Genomic DNA, 20,269 nt, shown 5'->3' on the forward strand with positions numbered 1-20,269 from the left:
CTGAACTATATTAGGATAAAAAACTAGTATACAGGATAAAATCTCCAAATCCACCTTCCAAACCCATGACCACTACCATCTAGAAGGACAAGGGCAGCAGATAAATGGGGACACTACCACCTGGAAGTTCCCCTCCAAGTCACTCACCATCTTGACTTGGAAATGTATCACCATTCCTTCACTGTCACTGGGTCAAAATCCTGGAACTCCCTTCCTAACAGCACTGTGGTTGCATCTACACCACATGGACTGCAACGGTTCAAGAAGGCAGCTCGCCACCACTTTCTCAAAGGCAACTAGGGATGGGCAATAAATGCTGGCCCACCCAGAGAAGCCGACATCCCATAAATGAATTTAAAAAAAAGATTATTATAGATTTCTTTCCTACGCTCATCCTCTTGAAGACTTGGATTCCTATTGAGGCATTTCAGCTTGGCTCAGTATTAGCACTCTTGCCTCAGAATCAAAAAGTTTTGAGTGCAAGTTGTACTTTAGAACCTGAACAAATAACTAAAATTGCTAGTCCAGTGCAGTGCTAAGAAACTCTTAAAGGATGGAACGTTAAACCGAGGTGGCACATAACATACAAAGCTGATGGGCCGGAAAATACCAACTTTACCAATAATCAAGCCTGTCCACACAATGGCGGCTGGAACATCTTCCTTCTTCCCTTCCTCTGCCTCTTCCACCCCACTAACCTTGCCACTAGCCATCTCCCTCCTCACTTTCCCCCACAGCTATGCAAGATCCTAGGAGAGGTTACAAAAGGCCAATGATGAGAAAGATCTTGTATTTATATAGCACCTTTAATGTAATAAAACATCCCACAGCACTTCACAGGTGTATTATATAGCAAAATTTGACGCAGAGCCACATATGGGAATATCCTAACAGATGACCAAGAGCATGGTCAAAAAGGTAGGTTTTATGGAGCATCTTCAAGGAGGTGAAAGAGTTAAGAGTTTAGGGATGAAATTCCAAAGCTTAGGGTCTTAGCAGCAGAAGGCATGTGCACCAATGATGGAGAAATTAAAATTGGGGTTGCTCAAGAGGCCAGAATTAGAGGAGTGCAGGTACCCCAAGGTATGTGGGGTTGGAAAAAATTACAAAGGTAAGAAGAGACAAGGCCATAGGGGAATTTTAAAATGTTGAGAATTTTAAAATCAATGTGTTGCTCAACCAGGAGCCAAAGGAGGTCAGTGAGCACAGGGATGTTAGGTGAATGGGACTTTATGCAAGTAAGGACACAGGCACCAGAATTTTGGATGACCTCAAGTTTACAAGGGTAGAATGCTGGCCAGGATTACATTGGAATAGTCAAGTCTGGAGGCATGACTGGCACACTATTTTGTCATGGAGAAATCATAGCTAAGCTTGCCTGTCCTCATTCAACATTCACAGATATGCACTTTCGAATAGGATTAGCCTGCTGTTCATCAGAAACAAGAACCCTGTTGATTTTATTTCCCTCTCTCGTCTGACATGTTGAAGTATCATGCTGCTCTGTCTGAAAGCAGATGATGCAACTTTATCTCAGAATCAAACCCTTAATACTCTTGCCTAACAAGTCTATCAGTATTAGCTTTTATATTTTCAATTGACCGAGCCTCAGCTGCATTTTTGGAGAGAGAGTTCCAGATTTCCACTACCCCTTTGTAGTAATGAGAGATACATGTACCAATGATGGATGGGGGTTTCAGCAGTAGATGAGCGAAGCAAGGGAAGAGACAGGCAATGTTATGGAGGTGGAAATGGGCAGCCTTAGTGATGATTTGGATATGTGGTCTTGGGATTAAATATGACGCCAAAGTTTGAACAGTCTAATTGACCCTCAGACATAAAGGGGGACATAGCCAGTGGCTATGGATAAAAATACTCTGGAAAATTTCTCGACAACCTCCTCAGGTAATCAAATCCAATCCAGGAGATCAAATGGACCCAATTTTATCAAGAAAGAATATCTGCCTGTTCATGTGGGCATTCAAGATCTATAGCACAATTTTGAAGAAAAGTACTTCTCCAAGTGTTCTGGCCAACATTCTTTCATTAACCTATATCACCAAAAACTTAGTGATTGACTAGTCCTTAATTCTTTGGCACCTTGTTGTGTGTAAATTGGTTGCCATATTTGCTAATACAACAACAATGAATATACTTCAAAAGTAATTAATTGTCTATGAAGCACTTGAGGAAGTCCTGAAAATGTGAAACAAGCTATTCAAGTCTTTCTATGGTTTAGCAGAACTAATAATCTTTCAGTACCTCAACCAACTGGTCATACCTTGTGCATGACTGGCACACTATTTTGTCATGGAGAAATCATAGCTAAGCTTGCCTGTCCTCATTCAACATTCACAGATATGCACTTTCGAATAGGATTAGCCTGCTGTTCATCAGAAACAAGAACCCTGTTGATTTTATTTCCCTCTCTCGTCTGACATGTTGAAGTATCATGCTGCTCTGTCTGAAAGCAGATGATGCAACTTTATCTCAGAATCAAACCCTTAATACTCTTGCCTAACAAGTCTATCAGTATTAGCTTTTATATTTTCAATTGACCGAGCCTTAGCTGCATTTTTGGAGAGAGAGTTCCAGATTTCTACTACCCCTTTGTAGTAATGAGAGATACATGTACCTTTAAGGAGGATTTCTTAAACAGCTGCCAATCATCACCCACCTCTAGACAGGATGTGATGTGTGACCGTGTGACTTTTTACTCAGTATGCAGCAGGCAGACCTGCAAGGCAGATGTGCATACTCAGCCTCCTAGTTAATACTGCATGTATATAGTCTTATCTTCCAATGAATAACCCACACTATTGTTTTCCTGATCCTTGTCATATGATTGGTATGTTTACGATGAATGAAGAAAAAAACACCCTTTTCAGAAGAAATGCTTTGTGACATCACCACTAAATGCTGTGGTTTTAATTTTGTTATTCTTCCTTGTTTTGGACCCTACCACCAGAGGAAATAGTCGTTCTCTGCATACCCTATGAATCTTATTTTCTCATGGGAATACAAGCATTTTTGATACAATCTGTCCTCATAACTTAAACCTTTTAGCCCCGATATCTTTCTGGTATATCGATGTTGTACCTTTCCAAGGCAAATATATCTTTCCCGAGGATGTAGTCCCTAGAATTGAACTCCGTACCCTAAATGGGGTCTAACTAGAACTTAATATAACTTGTAGCAAAACTTCCACCACTTTGTCTTCCAGCCCCCTTGAGATTCCATGAGGCTTTTTAATTGTTGTGCAGTAGCCTATCAGATGGTGCTGGAACCTATTGTATATAACATTTTTATAAGAACTTGAGAGTCAAGCCTATACATGTGCAATCAAAGAAACATTGCTTAGTTTTCCAATAAATTCACAATGTGGAATGACACAGGTATACAGAGCATCATGATGTCAGGGTCAAATTAACTGAAATAGCATTAATTTCCTGAAATTCAGATTGTACAAAATTGTGCATTTATAATGACAAATGGAAACTGAACTGCATATAAATTTGACTTCCTTTTGCAACTATAAATAGAGTATCAGATGGTGGCAAAGGTAGATAAAGTGAGGATGAAACTGACACATTAATATAACTTGGGTCAGCTAAGAACCAAATTCAGGATTGGTTGCTTGTCCCTGGTGTGTAAATGTCACTTAAGCAAAACCTGCAACCTTAGTTGATATTGCTGTGAAGTAAACCCTCCACCCTGGGATTCCACAGATGTGAAATTTGTTGCAGAGTTTAATATCAGGACAGGGATTATGGCAGTGGCTCCTGTGTGGGCATTTCAGAAAAAATGGATGTGACATTGGTTTGTTTTGAAATACTGAATCTGGAATGAATTGATTTTGAATCTCCACAGAATATTGATTTCCCTGCTGCAGAGCTCCAAAGCCCTGCTTGCTGCAGAATCCCAGGAGACCAGACCTTAACCACTGAACTATTAAACTGCTTTATTCTACTGAGGAGGAGGGACAGTCCAATTAATCTGTGAAGATTAATTAATCATTCCATTCACCTTTTGGAACCTAGAAAGACGATTCTAAAGAGTTTATTCATTATCATTCATTTTTTGTGAAATAGCTAGATAATGGGGTGTGTCTATTCCTATTTGATCACCCCCCAACATTTTAACCTTGGTGTTCTGCTAAAAGACAGTTTCCATTGCTGACCTGCATCTCCTATAAATTGAAACCTGCTATCTTATGCGTGATACGAATGGGGCAGTTTGCACCAAGGCTAATGATTACTCCTTTCTGCGATATTACACATCAGAGAGTTTGTAGATTTCACACCACGATCTTCTGCTTGGTCTGAAAAGCAGAAATCCCCCCACTGTCAGACAGTTAAAACCATTACAAGAACAAAAATAGCTGGAAAAACTCAGCAGGGCCAACAGCATCTGCGGAGAGGAATACAGTTAGTGTTTCGAGTCTGTATGACTCTTCAGATGAAGATGGGGCCGTAAAACGTTGGGACACACACCCGATGTTATCGCACGTCATTTTATGCGTTGGTGTGTCAGGCCCATCCCTGCACGCTGACGGCAAAATTCTGCCCATGGAGTACTCAGTTATGTTGACACGGCTCTTCAGGGAAATGGCCAACAGTTTTACCAAGTTGTAATAACACCCTCTACCTTTGATGTGGTTTCAAAGTACATAGCTGTTTATTTACACAACTCAATAGCCACATAAAGGATTATGTTTTCTTCCCAGGGATAAAAACAAAAAACTACGGATGCTGGAAATCCAAAACAGAAACAAAAATACCTGGAAAAACTCAGCAGGTCTGTCAGCATCGGCAGAGAAGAGCAAAGTTGACATTTCGAGTCCTCATGACCCTTCAACAGAACTAAGAAATAGGAAAGGGGTGAAATATAAGCTGGTTTAAGGTGGGGGGGGCACTGTGGTAGGAGGGGGTGGGGGTTTGTTGGGACAAGCAAGCAGTGATAGGAGGAGATAATCAAAAGATGTCACAGACAAAAGAACAAAGAGGTGTTGAAGGTGGTGATATTATCTAAAAGAATGTGCTAATTAAGAGTGGAGAGCAGGATAAGCAAGGTAGCTCTAGTGGGGGTGGGGTGAAATAAACGATGGGTGGAATACATTTAAAAATAATGGAAATATGTGGGAAAAGAAAAATCTATATAAATTATCGGAAAGAACAAAAGGGAGGGGGAAGAAATGGAAAGGGGTTGGGGAGATGGAGGAGGGAGTTTAAGATCTAAAGTTGTTAAACTCAATATTCAGTCCGGAAGGCTGTAAGGTGCCTACTTGGAAGATGAGGTGCTGTTCCTCCAGTTTGCGTTAAGCTTCACTGGAACAATGCAGCAAGCCAAGGATAGACATGTGGCAAGAAAGCAGGGTGGAGTGTTAAAATGACAAGCGACAGGGAGGTCTGCGTAACGCTTGCGGTCAGACCAAACACCTTCTCAAGAGCAATTAGGGATGGGCAATAAATGCTGGCCTAATCAGCAATGCCCACATCCCATGAATAAAACAAAAGTGCATAAGTTGTGCTTTCCTGAACCTACACAAAAATCCAGGCCAAAATCTGCTCCTTTGTGAATAGATTAGCTGGTCTTTGAATAGTTGGGCACAGAAGCAACTCTTAAAGGGCTTCAGCTCATCAGAAAAAGTAAATTATAGTGAGGAGGGTGTTCCTATTTGGAGCTGTATTCCACCTGCAACAAAAGCACTGACACAGTTACTATCCTAATCAATATAGTCATCCAACTTTCTTAATCCTGGCTGAAAATGAGATGTGTCCATTTCTTAGGAGTGAGGCAATGGTAATTGTGTTCCTCATTCTAGCACACATTTCCTGAGAAACACATCGAGGGAAAGTAAATTGGAGATGAGATGGTAAAATGGAAAGACAGATGGGTTCAGAGTGTGCTTTTTGCCTTTTCATAGATTTCATCTTGTGCTGGAATGATGTGTCTTGGTCAGCCAGATTTCAGATGTGTTTGAATCATGTTTAAAAGTCTCCAAAGCAAACAACTGTGAAATCCAGGTAAATTACCATTTGTAAGCATTGCACATTTTGTTTTTGATGGGACATAGGCTGATTAATTAAATACAGATTGGCAAGGATCCAGGAAATAGAAGTGTTTAATTAATCTTCAGTAGAAGAATTTAATCAATCTGCACACATCATGGCATTGGTTTGCAGGGTTATTTGAAGAATGTTAGAAGAATTCCAACCTCCTGTGATGGGTCAGCCCTTCCAGGTCCCATCAACAAGCTAGGCTGCCTGGTTAATTATCAAAAGTACACTGGGTATTACAGATCTGCCTGACTGAAGTATTGGATTATCAAATTAGTCAGATGATGGGCTTTGTTACAACCTCCTATTGCTTGACATGCAGCTGACTCAATCTCAAGGAAACAGCACTTACTATTAGGTGCATTGCATTCATAGCTGCCATCATCATTTTGGAATTTCTGATATATCAGACTTGCTTTTGTTGCCAATAAATTACATTGCTACACTTGCACTTGCCCATGGGCTTTCAAAGGGCTTTTACATTAGAAGTGCTCTTGTGTAAATTCTGGTCAGCCAGTTACAGGGGATGTGAACAGGGAAAGCAATTGCATTTCTCCTTAATCAGTGAGATTGAAGAATAGTTATTGAGCAGCACTGAGCACTGAGAAGATTTAAGTTAGAATATTGTTCAATGTTACATCAGGCTCAGAAAGGAAAATAAAATAGAGGGAAAGAAAAAAAAATGATTAAGAAAGAGAAAAAAGGGAAAAGAGATAATTTAAAAAAAATTGAATCCAAAGGCAATAATTAAAATCCGAAGGAAATAGACTCTATGCTTGTAAAATATAATTTTCAGTGTCAAAAAGTTTGGCAATATTAAGACTTACCACACCATTATTATTCAGTCCAACATTAAGACTATTTAGAAGAAATGGATTGCCAAGTTACTAAATGGCCACATTTTAAACTTGAGAAGGTTATTTTCCCTTATATGAAAGTGAATGAGATACTTACATTCTGGTCCTAACATTTAAGAATTTTAAACCAATACCTGGTTCTAAATTTAATTCTTCTCATATCTTACTGTGCCTCTGGGGAAGCACTTACCATTAAAGATGACCCTAAAAGAAATATCAGTGATAACGCTATCGTCAGCAACCAGGACTTTCATTAAAATTGAGTTTCTAATTATGGTGCTGAAGTAGCATTTGTGATTTTACAGCAACTTTAGAGCAACTGAATCTTACACATACACAACTATTTACATTGTCGATTCTGTCACAAAGCATAGATGAGATCAGATCTGCAATGAAGGAGATTAACCTCCCAATGTAATATATCTTTAATTCAACCTTTTCCCTATTGCCAAATCTCCCTACTGATCTGTCTGGCTTTAAATAATCATAGCCTTTGCCTGCTGAGCTACTGGGGAACTTTAATGAGTGTGCTTTTTACAGTTGAAGTAGACATGAAAAGTACCACACTGTCCCCATTATAAATTACTGAAATATCTGCAAAGATGCTGCTTTACTTTCTAGAAATTTATTTGTTTTTTTAATAGCTGTTCATGTGCGTGTATTTACTTGCATGACTCAACAACCTGGTATCATATGATTCCTTTTATGCAGAACATCCTGGGATATGTTATGTGTGTTGCTCAGGTCCAATCATGTAAACACAAGAGGCAGTGAACCTGAAGAGTCACACATAATTGAGTGGAGGCAACATGACAAACAGTAGCAATCAGAAACAATAGAAAGTAAACCAAAACCAGGTCAATAGGATGACTAGGTAATTATGTAATACAGAATGGTTGGGCTTTGGTTGGATTACATCTAAAATGCTCAAGATGCTTCTGTGATTCAGGCAAGGCTTTGAAACTGAAGATTTTTTTTTTGAATATTTTTAGTTCTTAATGTTTAGACAATGTAAGTGATTTGTGAATTTAGATGAGTTTGATTTCAGTGTTTTCATTATGTTTCTCAAAGCACTTCAACCGACATCATTCATGTCAATTTCAACTCCTATTCAACAATAAGAGTGCAGTCTTCAATTGACTCACTCTACCACACCCTACCCAGTTCCCCTGGTCTCCTGTGGTCAATTGTTTCTTGATGAGATAATATTAGTGGGTGTTAAACAATGAGTATAAACAAATTGCTGGTTTGTACAGTTCCCTTTGACGCTCTAAGAGGTTTCTTTCACCTGAAATCCATTCACTTCAGTTTAAATTTTGCTTTTTTCCTTCAGTCTGTTGCACACAATATCTGATTTTTAAGAAGCTTTATTAGCCCTAACTCTCTGTCACAGCTTTGCAGATCCGCATAGGTTGCGTGGAAAAGAAGTGTGCACATCCTTCTTTCAAACAGAAAGAAGGAAGCACTTCCATTTATGCCGTGTGTTTCAAGACTTTCATCCCAAACCACTTTAACATCAATTACACACTTCTGTATTGAAGTCACTTCTGCAATCTAAGAAACATGGAATAAATTTGCACATAACAAGGTCCCAAAAACTATGAGACAAATGACCAGTTTATCTGTTTTAGATGCTGATTGTAGGATAAATGTTAACAAGCACACCGGGCAAACTTGCTGCTCTCTTGGGGCAGACAGCACCTATCGGAGAAGAGGAGAACTAGGAGGGAGAGCGAACAATCAGAGAAACATGGCAAAGAATCGAGGAGGAGAGTAAAATGAAGAGGGAGTTTCTTTGATGAAGTGTTGATGAGAATTGTGTGACTGATGTTGTGTATATGGATGAACTTTCAAAAGACATTCATAAAATACCTGATAATAGACTGGTTAGCAAAATTGAAGACCATGCCAGGAGACTGGCTCCTAACAATACCAGGTGAACCTTTAAAAGATCAGTTCAGTAGCCCATACAGAGTAACAAAGAAGTTCAGGGAAGTAAACTATCTAATTGAGGCCCCAGATCGGGGGAAAAAGCAAAGGCTGTGTGATGTCAACATGATAAAGCAATGTCACAGCCAAGAAGCGGACAAGCAGGTAACGGTCTGTCCCATTGCCACCAACCTAAGTGCTGTGGCCATTAAGTTGGGTAATTCCGGAAGAGCTGACTTTGGCAGTTTCACAGTGGGCTTGGGGACACTTGGTTCTTCAGGAAAGCTGAAGAAGCTGTCCTATTTCCTTTTTGGTTGTGGCTTCCACTGAGCCTCGCCTCCAGCAACAGAGAGAGCGAGAGAGAGACTTCGCCAGCAACCGCAGGGGTGACTAGTTGTAGCAGTGGGGATGAATTGGAGGGACACATGGGTGAGGCCCACATCAAACCCCCTACGACCCAGCTAGCTAACCAACACAGAGATAGTGAACCTAGACTCCTTATTCACCCACTTAAGTGCTGGACAGTGAGTGGACTTGACAAGGCTGCTCACCGCATTTAAAGACTTATGCGGAGACAAGCCAGGCTGCATCACACTAGCTCTACATGATGTAGATGTGGGAGAGGCCCCTCCCATAAGGCAACATCCCTATCATCTAGGCCCAGAAAAGTTGGCCCAGGTTCAAGGGTAGATTAATTACATGCTGGAGCATCAACTAATAGAGCCTAGCAGCAGTAGCTGGAACTCCCCAGTTGTGCTCATGCCCAAACCGGACAACTCCACAAGGTTCTGTATTGATTAACGAAAAGTTAATGCAGTGACCTGAGCCAACTTCTACTCAATATCCTGCCTGGAAGACTGCATAGATAGAGTAGGTAAAGCAGCCTGCATCATAAAGATAGATTTACTCAAGGGATACTGGCAGGTTCCCTTGACTGTGTGCAGGAAGGAAACCTCTGCCTTCATAACTCCAGATGGGTTATACCAGTGTCGAGTCATGCCATTTGGACTCCAAAATGAATGCCTTAGTTACCTTTGAAAGGCTGATGAACCAGGTAGTGGCGGGCTTAGCCAATTGTATAGTGAACCTAGACAACCTCTTAGTGACACCTGGGAAACTCACTTAGAACAACTGGAAGCCCTTTTCCAGGTGCCCTGCCCAGAACTTAAAGAGACCCGCGTAGAACTGAAGAGATAATATTGATCAAGGCTAGGAGAATGAATGTGTGTGTTTGTTGTTTTATAAATTTTTTTCCTTTGTAAAGAAATGAGAATGAATCTCATTTCATTCATGGTATGGGGCAGGTGTCATGAAAAGCAGATTACAGCCACAAATTACTTATGGGCATATTGAACTTTTTCAGTAAGATGTGTTTCTTTTTAAAGAAATACAAGCAAGGACCCTGAGCAAAAGATGGCTGATAAGGTAAAGTGACTACTTTCTAGAAAATTCCTATGTGGATTATACTGACAGATCTGTCCTGAGAGAACATGGAATGTTGCACCCGAAAAGGTGTCATGTTCTTCTTCAAGCATAGACACTTGAAAAGAGAGATAGGAAAGATGCAAAAGACTGAACTTTAATCTCCTGTGGCTGCAGAGATAAAAGATTGATTACCACATCCCAGCAGTCATCTAAATTCATCTCCTGTTGATTCATATCTCAGAATGTATAAAATGGTTAGAGTTCAAAGAAAACAGACTTTGGGAGTAAGACATGTTTTTTTTTCCCTACAGGAATATGCAGGGAAAATGGATTAAGAAACTAGTTGCAGAGCAGTATGTGCTAGTGTTGATGTGCTGTGTGTGTGTGACAGCAAGGAGGCCAACTAGTCACCCCTGCAGTTGCTGGCGAAGTCTCTCTCTCGCTCTCTCTGTTGCTGGAAGTGAGGCTCAGTGGAAGCCACAACCAAAAAGGAAATAGGACAGCTTCTTGAGCTTTCCTGAAGAACCAAGTGTCCCCAAACCCACTGTGGAACTACCAAAGTCAGCTCTCCCGAAATTACCCAACTTAATGGCCACAACATTTTGCCATCTATGTCTCATGGACAAGCCAAAGACTGATTTTTATATCTTTTTAAACTTTTACTTGAACTCTTAACTTCTCATTTCTGATCTGTGTGTATGTGTGTTGTGTTTTTATTATTTTTCTCAGGTTTTTAGTAACTAATAAACTTACTCTTTCCTTGACACAAGAAAGCCTGGTTAAATTGGCCCCATCTAAAAAAATAAATACATTTGGACTGGGAAAAGGTACCCATGGGGAAGGGATCTCTTTTAAATGAACCATTTTGCGACCAACCAAGGGGGTTGAATAAAGAAGGGAACCAGCTCATTCCTCCTCATCCAGGGGCATAACAAAATTTGGGCCCCGTTCAGGAAGTTAACAAATTGGGGATCCTTGGCCAGGGACTTGTCGTAACTCCATTAAAAAGACACATTGTGTCCTTGACTTTAAAGACAGATGCATAAAATCCAAAAACAAGGAAGTTATGCTCAACCTTTGTAATATATGGAGTATTCTAGCCATTTCTGGGCACCGCACTTTAGGAAAGCTGTCAAGGGCTTACAGAGGATGCAGAGACAATTAACTAATGGTGGGGGGGGGGGGCAGCAGTATATGTATTGTCACTGGACTGGTAATCCAGAGACCCAGGGTAATGCTCCCAGGTTCAAATCCCACCATAGCAGATGGTAGAATTTGAATTCAATTAAAAAAAACTGGAATTGAAAATCTAATAATGACCATGAAACCATTGTCAATTGTTGGAATAATCCATCTGGTTCATTAATTTCCTTTAGGGAAGGAAATCTGCCATCTTCACCTGGTCTGGCCTACATGTGATTCCAGATCCACAGTAATGTGGTTGACTCTTAATTACTCTCTGAAATAGTCTAGCAAATCATTTAGTTGTATCAAACCACTAAAAAGGAATAAAACCAGAATGACCACCCGCCATTGGCCTAGGCACTGGAAACAACAACAGCAAACCCAGCCCTACTGACCCAGCAAAGCCCTACACACTAACATCTGGGGGTTTGAGCCAGAAATTGGGAGAGCTGTCTCACAGACTGGTCAAGCAACAGCCTGACATAGGTCATACTCACAGAATCATATCTTGCAGATCATGCCTCAGACACCACCCATCACCATCCCTGGGAATGTCCTGTCCCAGTGGTGGCCATGTGGTGGCACAGTGGTATAAAGTTCAGAGGGAGTTGCCCTGGGAGTCCTCAACATCAACTCCAAACCCCATGAAGTCACATGGCATCAAGTCAAACACAGGCAAGGAAAACTCCTGCTGATTAGCACTCCCTCAGTTGATGAATCAGTGCTCCTCCATGTTGAACATCATTTGGAGAAAACACTGAGGGTGGCAAGGGTGCAGGACGTACTCTGGCGGGGGGACTTCATTGTCCATTACTAAGAGTGGCTCAGTAGCACCACCGCAAATTGAGCTGGCCTAAAGGGTACAGCTGCCAGACTGGGTCTGTGGCAGGTGGTGAGGGAACCAACAAGAGGGAAAAACATACTTGACCTCATCCTCACCAACCTGCCTGCCACAGATGCACCTGTTCATGACAGTATCGGTAGGAGTGACCACTGCACAGTTATTGTAGAGACGAAGTCCTGCCTTCACATTGAGGATAACACTCGTCGTGTTGTGTGGCACTACCACCAAGCTAAATGGGGTAGATTTCAAACAGATCTAGCAACTCAAGACTGGACATCCATGAGGCGCTGTGGGCCATCAGCAACAGCAGAATTTTACTCAACCACCATCTGTAATCTCATGTGCCAGCATATCCTCACTCTACCATTACCACCAAGCTAGGGGACCAACCCTGGTTCAATGAAGAGTGCAGGAGGGCATGCTAGGAGCAGCTCCAGGCATTCCCCAAAATGAGATATCAACCTGGTGAAGCTACAACACAGGACTACTTGCATGCCAAACAACATAAGCAGCAAGTGATAGACAGAGCCAAGCGATACCACAACCAACAGATCAGGTCTAAGCTCTGCAGTCCTGCCACATACAGTCATGAATGGTGGTGGACAGTTAAACAACTCATTGGAGGAGGCTCCACAAATATCCCCATCTTCAATGATGAAGGACCCCAGTACATCAGTGCAAAAGATAAGGCTGAACCATTTGCTACAACCTTCAGCCAGAAGTGCCATGGATGATCCATCTCGGCCTCCTCTGGAGGTCCCCAGCATCACAGATGCTAGTCCTGCCAATTTGATTCACTCCATGCGATAGCAAGAAATGGCCTAGGGTACTGGATACTGCAAAGACCGTGGACCCTGACAGTATTCCGGCAATAGTACTGAAGACTTGTGCTCCAGAACATGCTGCATCCCTAGCCAAGCTGTCCCAGTACAGCTACAACACTGGCATCTACCCAGCTGTGTGGACAATTGCTCAGGCAATTCACGTACACAAAAAGCAGGATAAATCCAACCCGACCAATTACCGCCCCATCAGTCTACCCTCGATAATCAGTAAAGTGACGGAACGGGTCACCAACAGTGCTATCAAGCGACACTTGCTTAGCAATAACCTGCTCACTGATGCCCAGTTTGGGTTCCACCAGGGTCACTCAGCTTCTGCCCTCATTACAACCTTGGTTCAAGTATGCACAAAAGAGCTAAACTCCTGAGGTGAGGAGAGAGTGACTGCCTTTGACATCAAGGGAGCATTTGACAGAGTGTGGCATCAAGCAGCCCTAGCAAAACTGGAGTCAATGGGAATCAGGAGCAAACTCTCCACTGGTTGGAGTCATACCTAGCACAAAGGAAGGTGGTTTTGGTTGTTGGAGGTCAGTCATCTCAGCAGGATTTCCTCTGAGTACTGTCCTAGGCCCAACCATCTTCAGCTGCTTCATCAATGACCTTCCTTCCATCATAAGGTCAGAAGGGGGGTGTTCGCTGATGATTGCACAATGTTCAGCACCATTTGCGACTCCTCAGATACTGAAGCAATCCATGTCCAAATGCAGCAAGACCTGGACAATATCCAGGCTTGGGGTGATGGGTGGCAAGTAATATTCACGCCACACAAGTACCATAGAAAAGTTACAGCACAGAAGGAGGCCATTCAGCCCATCTTGTCCATGCCAGCCCAAGGACACCCAGGTGCCCTTTCAAATCCCACCTTCCTGCACCCAGCCCACAGCCCTGCAGCTCACCAGGCAATGACCATCTCCAACAAGGGTGAATCTAACCATCGTTCCTTGACATTCAATGGCATTACATCACTGAATCCCCCACTATCAAGATCCTGGGGCTTACCATTGACCAGAAACTGAACTGGACTAGCCGTACAAATGCTACGGCTACAAGAGCAGGTCAGAGTTTAGGAATCCTGCAGCGAGAAACTCTCCTCCTGACTTCCCAAAGCCTGTCCACCATTTACAAGGCACAAATCAGGAGTGTGGTGGATGAGTGCAGCTCCAACAACACTCAACAAGCTTGACATTGACCAGGACAAAGCAGCCCGCTTGATTGGCACCCATTCCACAAAAATTCACTCCCTCCACTACCAACACACAGTAGCAGCAGTGTGTACCATCTAAAAGATACACTGCAGGAACTCACCCAGGCTCCTAAGGCAGCACCTTCCAAACCCACAACCACTACTATCTAAAAGGGCAAGGGTAGCACCAAGATGGGAACACCAACACCTGGGAGTGCCCCTCCAAGCCACTCAGCACCCTGACTTGGAAATATATCGCTGTTCCTTCACTGTCGCTGGATCTAAATCCTGGAACTCCCTTCGTAACAGCACTGTGAGTGTACCAACACCACAGGGACTTCAGCGGTTCAAGAAGGCAGCTCATCACCACCTTCTTAAGGACAACTAGGGATGGGCAATAAATGCTGGCCTAGTCAGCGACTCCCACATCCTGTAAATGTATTTTTTAAAAAACTAAGGATGAAAAACTTCAGTCATACAGGGAGACTAGAGAAACAGGGGTTGGGGGTTGTTCTCCTCAGAGCAGAGAAACTTAAAGGGGAAATATGTTAAATGTTTTCAAAATCAGAATAACGGAGGAGAAATTGTTCCAAGTGGCAGAAGGATCAATAACCAGAGGACACAGATTTAAAGCGAATGAAGAAAGAACTCGAGGCGACATGCGGAAAAATATTTACACAGTGATTTGAAATGCACTGCCCGAAAGGGTGATGGAAGCAGGTTCAATAATTTAATAAGGGAGTTGGATAAATACTTCGAAGTGGAAAATTTTGCAGGGCTATAGGAATAGAGCAGGGGACAGGGGCTCTAGAGAGCTTTCTCAAAGAGCCAGCACAGGCACAGTGTGCCAAATGGCCCCCTTCTGTGTTGTATCATTCTATGGGCTGAATAATATGCATCGGTGTGTGGGCTGCACATCCGGAAGCGACCAGCATTCAGACTTCTGAGCCCATGGCCCAAAGATGCCGAATAAAGCATGAATAGTGCCAATTAAAAGTTCTGGGTGGGTTCTGGGCCGCAGACTGAGAGTATCCTGCCCAATCAAAGCAGTAGGGTGGGATATCCAGCATTGGAGCTCATTGGCTGTGACCAGGATCAAGGTCACAGCCCATAATTTAAAGGGCCACTCTGGCCTCTTTAGCAGCATAATGCAGAAATGGACCTCATTGTATTGAGGTCTCAGGTTCTTAAATCATGAAGTTAAGTCATTAAACATCTACTTCTTCCACAAAGCACTTCCAGGGGCCAAAGAACACTAAACAGCCAAGATCTTTCTCTCGCCTTGGACAACCCACCATTACAGCCTGCCTAATGAGAAAATGGTAAATATGGCTGGCATAATCCCACTCTGAAATCATTTTATTCCATTCTGCACCTATTATGGCAGTCAATTGCCTGCTTAATGAGCACAACTAACCTATTAACTTCAATCTGCATAGCTCCAGATTTCCGGGCCCAGCCACTAACCATATTGTCCCAGCAGGCATGATGACGCTGGGAACGTCTTCATGCCTGATAATACGTTGGTGTGTGCATGTTTCAGTCCCATTTTTGAAGCATATTATTCAGACATATGATTCTATTATTCAATGAGAGGGCTACGTTCGGAAGAATTGGAGAGAGGCACAGATGGAAAACGACATCAGGCTACAAGCATACAAAATATTGTGGAGACTGAGACGATGCTCAAGGAGAATAATTTTCATGGGTTCTCCTGATCTCCCACCAACCTTTGGTAGAATACTGGCAAAAAGCACTGGAGAAATGGCATAATCACTCTTTTGTCTAGACCACTTCTTAATATTCTGGCAAAATAATGGCAGGAGATCAGAGAAGTCGTGCAGAAATTCCAGGTGTGAGTCACAAATAGCAATATCAAAAGAGAACATCACAACAATTGGGATGATTCACATTTTAGAGAAAAACAAGAAGATGAAATTGCTCTTTCACAGTAACACAAAAATTAGTAATAACAAGTTGGCAGATTTCTGAGAGAAAATACATCTTTGAAGTAGAAAGAAACAAAGATAGGGAGTTTACCACAATTGGATTAAGAAGCCACAAGCAACAGGTGAATAGAGAACTAGCTCACTGTGAAATCTAGGTACCAGAGTTCAATCGACTAGAATTCATAAATTTTGCAGATGCTTATAATAGAGGTATGGAAAATTATTGTCAAGGTTTCTATTTTAAAATTTCAAATTATTTTGTAACAAATATTAGTTGTTAATGTATCAATATTACAGCAATAAATCCTGAATTATTTGCCTCCTACAGGTTCAGACCTGAAAAGCAGAAGGGATTTCACTCAAAGTGAAGTAGTCCAAATCAATGGCTCACAGTCCCTAACTACAGTCGGAATCGGCTCAGAATTGCACTAAGTGCAGTAGTGGATGTTTAAAACAATGTTTTTCTCACCGGCAGCAATGGTGGGTTTTTGTGCCATATCGTCTGCTTTCTGCCTCATTATTTATGCAGTCATTTCACTGGCGGGTTACCTCTAATTTGCCCGCCACAATGTCATCTCGCTGCTTTCTCACGCCAGGCATCATAGTTGATCTGCAACCACGTGCACAGCTCTCAATGCTTCCAGCCCAGGACTGCTGCACAAAAACATGGCCCTGAAAGGCAAGAAGACCGCAGCCCACTTTTTTTCTCACAAGTCCCTGGAGTGCCTTTTGGACACAGTGGAAGGCCACTGTGATGTTCCCTACCCCCACTCTGGCTGCAGGAGGCCCATAAATGTCACTGCTCCGGCTTGGGAGGCAGTGGTAATGGTGGTCAGTGCCAACACTGCATAGAAGAGGATGGCCATCCAGTGCAAAAAGAGGATGAATAATCTCATCCATGCCACCAGGATAAGGCGACCATCTCATCACTCTAAACTCACACACTCACAAGCTCATCACACATTCACTGACAACTCACTCACTGCCAGCTCAAGGGACATCACCATTCACCCTCTCACACAAATCCTCATGTCCAGCTGGCCTCACCTCCTCTGGAGACTGCCTCCTCAGCTTCTTCAGGCCACTTGCACAGATCAACATGTGCTCCCACAGACACCCTGGGATAACCCCCTTCCCAGGAATGCCCAAGCCCTGCAGCAATTGAAAAGCTGGTGCTGTAAATAGAGACCTGTCCGTGAGCCCTCCTAAAAGTGATATGGTACTGCCTGCAAAGCCTAGCACTGATGACCGCAAGTGCTGTCCAAAGCAAAGTAGGAAAACAAACCTCAAAGTCCCAAGTGAAGTAAAGCTCGTCAGGTGTACGTCACTTATTTTCAGTTGAGGACCACATCGGCATGATCCAGATGATCCAGCAATAGGGGATGATTCTTGTGGGCAGGCAAGATGACAAGATGCAAAAGCAATGAAATTAGGTTCCTGATGTTGGACGGCGGCCAAGGCAGCCCAACATTGACAGGCCGAGTGGACGATCGCAAACATGGCGAAAAACCGATTTTTGGCCTGCCCGCCATATTGTTCGCTCACACCCACTATGATGCCCAACACCAACAGGGGTGGAAAATTCCAGCCTACATTTGAACCATTTACATGATTTAATATTCATAAATAATAAACATGTACAGCACAGGAGGCCGCCATTTGGCCTGGTCTGGTTCGCACTGAGATGCTTAGTCCCACACCCACTCCCTCTGCTTGTCACCCTGTAAGTTCCACATCTTTAAGTACCTGTCCAACACCCTTTTAAAGCTTCCACCACCTTTTCAGGTAGATTGATCCAGATCCCGACAATTCTTTGACTGATAATGTTTCTCCCCAAATTTCTTTCCCTGTTGATTCTATCCAAGCATCTTATAGTGCAGGATTTTCTGGCCCTGCCCACCACCAGGATCATCCGGTCCTGTCGAAAGTCAATGTACTTTTGGCTGGCCCAGGTCACCTCTTAACCTTTTCTGAAGAGTCATACGGACTTGAAACGTTAACTGTATTCCTCTCCACAGATGCTTTCAGACCTACTGAGTTTTTCCAGCTATTTTTGTTTCTGTTTCAGATTTCCAGCATCCGCAGTATTTTGCTTTTATCACCTCTTAACCTTCTCTGTCTTAACTTTACCAACCTCTCCCCATAACTGAAATCCCTCATCACTGGTAACATCCCAATAAACCTCCTGTGTACTCTTCATAAAGCCTTTGCATCTTTCCTGAAGTGTGTTACCAAGTGTTGACAATGCTACATCTGAGGCTTAAACAAGTGATTTATGAAGTTCTAGCATAATTACTTTGCTTTTATATTCCATTCCTCTCTTTAGAAACCCAAGTAATCCACAATTTTTTAAACTACCTTACGCCGCTGCCTTTAGGGGCCTGTGTATGTGGACACCAAGATCTCTCTGTCCAATTACACTTCTTGTGCCATTTACAGTGCACTCTCTTTCCACATTTGTTCTCCCAAAGTGAGTCACTTCACATCTCTCTGCATTCAATTCCGTCTGCCATGTTGCTGCACATTTCATCATTCTGTCTGTCACTCCGAAACCTGGAACTATCCTCACCCCTGTATACTATCATATCATCTGCTAATTTTATAATTCTGCTCCTTGAACCAGAGTCCAGGTGGTTTATAAAAATTGTACAGAATAATCAATAGACCCAAAACTGACCCTTGGGGAGCACAACTGCAAACCTCCTTCCAGTTTGAAAGACATCCCTTTGCTTCCTGAATATATTTTTACAGTTTTACATCGAACAATATTGTCAGCTATATGAACCACAAGAAAAGAAAACCGATAAAAAGAGTCATAGATGCACAAATTGAGATGTGTAGTTACATAATTTTTATTACACTGTCATTTGATGAAAAGAACACTAGAGGGCAGACTGACAAAGCTGACTGACCATTTCAAATTTATGATACAGGATCAATTGGCAAAATAGATAAATTTACCTGTAGTTTACTGTTTTACTTAACAGATACAATTATCAATTATTTAATGTACTTTAAATTGGCAATATTGAAAAGTCACTAGTCACAGGCAAGATTAACTAATCACTGAGATATTGCAACTGGGTACAAGAAGCAGTGGCATTAATCAGCTTAAAGAGATAGTTGAAAGTGCCGATGAGTTCATTGTTTGATTTAATAACTGCAAAACCTTAGAATTTTAAGTATTTTAATGCTTGTGAGAGAGACATTGGGTGGATGTAGCATGGATGTGATGCCTTCCAACACTCATTGTTTATTAAGCACAGCATTAGTGTGAGACTGAACCCATGGAATTGTGCACCAGCAAAATACGTTTGGCTAGAGACAAAACTAATGAAAACTAAATTTTCAAATTCCATAGCTTTTTTTTTTGACATCTTTGAACTATGGATCACTGTATAATTGGAAGTCATTGTTGTTACACAATATGTTATTGTCTCTTCCATTACAGTGATTACTTTGCACATCTATATTTCAAGTCAGTAAATAGACATTCAGAAAGTAAGCTTAGGTTTTTCCACATTCTATACAATGCTGGAACAGGTCCGACTGTGCAAAACACAAACTGGAAAAACTCAGCAGGTCTGGCAGCATCTGGCGGAGAAGAAAAGAGTTGACGTTTCGAGTCCTCATGACCCTTTGACAGAACTTGAGTTCGAGTCCAAGGAAGAGTTGAAATATACTGTGCAAAAGTGCTTGCCACATTTGTTTACAAAACAATAGCTGCTGTACTTTAAAAGTGATTTGTCTGCTTTGAGATTTTTCTCTGAGGTGTACATAAATTAAGCCTTCAGGTGTTATATCAGCAAATTGGAGAGATTTTTACTTTTGTGGGTACCCTTTAATTTTGTGAAGTTACATTTTGTTTTATAGATGAGGTATGAATAGATTAGCTGTTCAGCTCAGTTTGTTGCACTCTTGTCTCTGAGATAGAAGGCAGAAAATTGTAGGTTCAAACCCCACTCCAAGACTTGAGCCCATAATGTTATGATCTCC

The sequence above is a fragment of the Carcharodon carcharias genome, chromosome 7 (assembly GCF_017639515.1).
Source record: "Carcharodon carcharias isolate sCarCar2 chromosome 7, sCarCar2.pri, whole genome shotgun sequence".
NCBI lineage: Eukaryota > Metazoa > Chordata > Chondrichthyes > Lamniformes > Lamnidae > Carcharodon > Carcharodon carcharias.